A 5,120-nucleotide genomic window follows, 5' to 3' on the forward strand; every position below is an offset into this window, starting at 1 on the left:
GCCTATCGCAAAGCTAACGAGATCTAAGCTATAAGTATATCAATAACACTAATATAAACACAACACTAAGGAAAACACAAACAATGCACAGTATATGAAATAAGCTAAGTCACTAAAGGCACTAAAACACTGTCTACCTGGAATCCTTGAGGAGGTGAAGGGAGAGGAGGACCTCTCGACTTGAAGGTCGAACTAATTCTGTATAATCTATCAATGACCTATTTTGAGGAGGATACCAGGTCAGTACGAGGGGCAGCGACAATTCTTCTAATTGGTCAGGGAGCTGCCCGACCCGGCGGTGATTGGTCCACACGGTAATGAGAGCAGGACTTTGGCCACGCCCTCCGAACGTGGGCATTCAGGACTGACCTGGAACTGGGAGACATTGTGTTTAAGTAACTAGAAATATTTAATTATTGCTTCGATATGAATTTTGAATCTTTATCATATACAATAATACCTTGATAATATATATATATATATATATTTATATATATATATATATGTATGTATATATATATATACATATGCATATATACATATACGTATATGAAGGACTTATTGTATATGATAAAGATTCAAAATTCATATCGAAACAATAATGAAATATTTCTAGTTACTTAAATACAATGTCTCCCAGTTCCAGGTCAGTCCTGAGTGCCACGCTTGGAGGGCGTGGCCACGAACGAGCCAATCACAGCCGAGTCGGGCAGCTCCCTGCCCAATGAGAGACGTCACCGTTGCCCTCGTACTGACCCGGTATCTCCCTCAAATTAGGTCATTGATAGATTTAGACAGAATTAGTTCGACCTTCAAGTCGATGGGATCTCCTCTCTTCGACTCCTCCTCGAGGATTCCAGGTAGACAGTGTTAGTGCCTTTAGTGACTTAGCTTATTTCATATACTGTGCATTGTTTGTGTTTTCCTTAGTGTTGTGTTTATATTAGTGTTATTGATATACTTATAGCTTAGATCTCGTTAGCTTTGCGATAGGCTTAGCTTCCCCCTTGCATATATATATCGTGCCTCCCTTGTAAATAATGTTATACATCTATCTTGATTTTATAATATATTGTTAATGTTTTCGCTACCGTGTTTCACGTAATCCCTTTATATATTATGTGTGGGAATTAGATCACTCTCTGCTCGCCACATATTCGGGTGCCAGCGACTGGACCCGTTTTGCCAATTACACAAATAGTGTTAGTATTTAGGATATATACAATTTACACAAACGTAGTAGTAGAGACACATCTTAATACCATCACATAAACTGGTGTCAGCGGTGAGATTCATTCTGCTCACCACATAACTGGTGGCAGATTGGGATAATCTTGCTCGTCACATAAATTGGTGATAATGCAAGATAAGAACCTCACGTCGTTAATTAGTTTTATATGTGTTTGATTATAAATATTCGTAGGCCGCTCGCTACAAATATTTCGGTTCTGCTCGATTAATAACAAAGTGATAGGACCTAGTTTCTATTTTTTTTTGCACAATTTAGGCATACTAGTGGCTCTTCGTTCTATTTTTTCACTACGTGACATAGTTAGTGATATCTGGAGAAGTACCTCCTCCTTTTAGGTTACAAGTGTAGAATATTAACCTAATTTTTATTTAAGTCGTGAACCGCTCGCGCGTACTTAAATAACCCTTGTCTATCCCACCTTATACGGTAACGGCTGGGACAATTATCGCCACGTTAGTATTGTCTAAGTGTGTATTTTGTGATTGTGAACAACGCCAGCACTAAGAGGAACACGACAATCGCAGTAAAGCTACCACTTCTCTTCTCTCAGCAACTAAAGGTAAGTCACTTTCAGGTTGCTAGACACTGTACCTCCTGTGTTTCCCCGCCCCCCTCCCCATTGCATTTTTTTTCTCCCTGTTTATTGTAAAATCCACCCCCGTCATTCCCCCACCCTCCCACCCACGCTTTCTCATCTATTTCTCTCTTTGTTAATTAGTGATATTTTTTCTCTACGTATAGTTTCGTTAATTTCACTAAATAACTTTTCGTTAACATTCGGTAACGTAATATTTCACATCATTATTTTATGTGTCTTCCGATGTGTACGTTATTCGTTCTTTTTACTATGCTACGAATGTTTAACAATTATTCTATGTTATCTTACGTTTGCTATTGTTAGCGTTTCAACGTTGTTCATACTCTCGTGGAAATTCACATAAAGGTGTGACATTAGTCTTTCATACGAAACCGATAAAATAACTGTTTCGTTTACTTATTCTATTATTCTACGCTTTGATTGCTCTACGTTATCTTGTGTGTATTTACGATTACATTTTACTACGTATGATGCATGAGTTGTTTTTATATGCGTTAGTTAAGTAAATAACTGTAAATCACATCATATTCTTATGACAATAACTTCGAAATTTCTTATGTAGAATTTCTGATGTCTGTGTGATTTTCTTAAGTTTTCGTTCCTATGCGAAATTTAACATATCGAATTTCTTCGAACAAAAATATATTATCAAATTACAAGTTTCAGATTCGTTGTTTGATCTCGTGTAATTATTTTTCTTGTGAATTTACACATTTTCCTTTCTTGAATATGAATTATACTATGTATTCGTGGGAATGTAATTCACTTTGCGTTAGCATTTAATATATTTGTTCGTTCATTATGGGAATTTCATATAATTTCTTTTCTTTTTGCTTTAATATACATTAAATTAAATGTATTTTGCATATGACCTCACTTGACCCATGACCCGTTCGTATGGTCAATCTGAACATAAAACTTTGACAATGTGTTATATTTTCTCGCGACCATTCTGTCCCTTGTGGTCAAATTCATGACCGTGTGATATTGGGAAATAGCATCACATGTGACCTTCGGTCACTTTTTTGACCTTTCTGTATGTGACCTTATCCTATGTCATTATTGACCGTGTAAATTTGTAAGAAAATCGTTAACGAATATTAAGAATTATATGTGTCTTAACTCTGATTTTCTCTACATTTTAATTTATTTTATTGTCTGCATATATGTTGTACTATATTTCTAATGCATGACTTATATATCTGCATCTCCTGTAACATGACATACTTTGTCATTTGTGAATCGTTCAATGGTCACACTCCTGACCTCACAACGGTCATCTTGTTATCCGATAATTGGATTAACAATTTAAACTGTCTTTGTGAAATTCTATAATTCTCAACATTCGACAGTATATGTTTTTGATAGTTTTGTTCACTTTTATGATTTTGTGGACTTATAATTGTTAATTCATTACAATCTCTATGGCAATTATTTCATATCATAACATGTTTCATCACTTCATATTATGATTTATCATCACATTTAGCTAGAAATGTTGACAGATGCATGTTCGTTTCTTAGCTTTATTCCTATTTCATTGTATAGTCATATTCGACTATCTTTCCAATTTTCATTGCATTATTGATTATTGTTACTTCCATATCTCATTATTTAATTGCAAGTAACTTTGATCATCGTATGATATGATTGTCATTATTTTTAATTCTAAGCAATTGTCGACTTCGACAACATTAATTAATTTGTTATCATCATAGGCCTCTCCGAGTTTCCGACCTTTCGAAACATTTCATGGGTCAATCGGAACGCCAAATATCTTATCATGATATTACTGAACTCAACGTTCATTAGGTCAGTCAGGAAAAGGTTTACTTATCATTTCATATTTACAGCTTTTCAGCTTAATCTTGCCTTTCTCCAGCTACTGTACCTCATTTATCGGGCCTTCATTGCATGACGCCCATTGCATAAGCATCTCACCCTAATTATGCGTATCTATGGTACCACAATTGAATAAACCGCGAATTACGGGTTATTTTTCGCACTCCGGTGCACCGCGCCTCGGAGATCTTGACAACCTGACGTCACAATTAATTATCTCAAACAGAGATAGCGCGTTTATCACTTATCAGACGTTACAGGCTTGCTAACTCCGCATTTTATTAGCTATGCACATATTAATGGTATTTCTTTCAGTTGCCCCGATCTTGGCTATTACGCCGCACCTTATTTCAGAAGGACGAGTTCGGCCACGCAATTGAAATATCATAGCATAGTCTAATAATTCATCATATTTATCTTTGTTCTCGAGCTAAGACAGCGTTTCCCCACGGGACGAGTTCAATTTGGCGCATGATCTTACCGACCACTAGCATGGTCAACGGTAAATCACCTATTCCTTAACGGAACGACCTCCAGGTCAATATTATATTAATATTTTTTTTCTTTCAGCTCTCATTAACATCATTTTTTTCCAGTCTCATCCAATCTGACTCAGGTCGTGCCTTCTAATTAATTGAAGGACTGGATTCGGTTGATACTTGGATTAATATTATCTTTTTCTTTCATAAGCATATTCATGATCATTTTTTTTAACCACCTTGCCCCAAATCTTGACTTCCGGTCACGCCTATTTAAAGGATTAGATATGGTTGGTAATTTGGCTATTAATTTTTACATGCATCATACACATTTACATTGTTCTTTCTAATTTGCTACTGACCTTGGCTCATCTGCCGTGCCTTCACTCCCCGAAGGACTAGACTCAGTTAGTAAATGGAAATAACTACATCTTAACTTACCATTTTTGCATACTCATCACTTATCCCAGCAGACACATATTTTGCACACAGTTCATCCCTCGATGAATCCGGTCTGCTACTGCGTAAGTATTGTCAGCAAATAACATGAATTCAGGTAAATACTTCCTATTTCTTGTTATTGCCTAATCATATGATTATGTTGCATATATGATTATTTTTTCAATATGAAATACTAATTTCGGTATACCTTGCAGATAGTTCCTGCTGGTAACTACCATATCTATCGACTACCAGGACCATCCTATGCTGTATACGGTTCCTGATGCAGTCAAGTTCTTGCATTGTTGCAACTCTCGGGTTCATCCTGTAACCCGGGACTCCTAATGACTTTTTCCCCAGTCTGATCTTAACCAGATACCTGACTTGCAACAGCTGATGATTCGAGCTTGGTCGCGTGTGGGTTGCATCGCACTACGAGCAAGACACCGCATCACCCGATGCTTATTCGCAAGTCGTACTCTTGTATTTTTTTTTTGTACTATATTTA

The 5,120-nt window shown here is 36.4% G+C and overlaps 1 long non-coding RNA gene across 1 annotated transcript in view; it reads right to left on the reverse strand.

Annotated features, from left to right (window-relative positions):
- Positions 1-235: 235 nt before the first annotated feature.
- The window catches only part of LOC147470439 (uncharacterized), a 7,014-nt gene continuing 2,129 nt past the window's right edge, over positions 236-5,120 (reverse strand). Inside the window, exon 2 of the long non-coding RNA XR_015191654.1 lies at positions 236-375. This is a non-coding gene — a long non-coding RNA (uncharacterized LOC147470439). The remainder of the gene's footprint in view (positions 376-5,120) is intronic.

This window comes from Penaeus japonicus, unplaced genomic scaffold (assembly GCF_977035675.1).
Source record: "Penaeus japonicus unplaced genomic scaffold, GWHDUDI00000001_assembly GWHDUDI00000015, whole genome shotgun sequence".
NCBI classification, from domain to species: domain Eukaryota; kingdom Metazoa; phylum Arthropoda; class Malacostraca; order Decapoda; family Penaeidae; genus Penaeus; species Penaeus japonicus.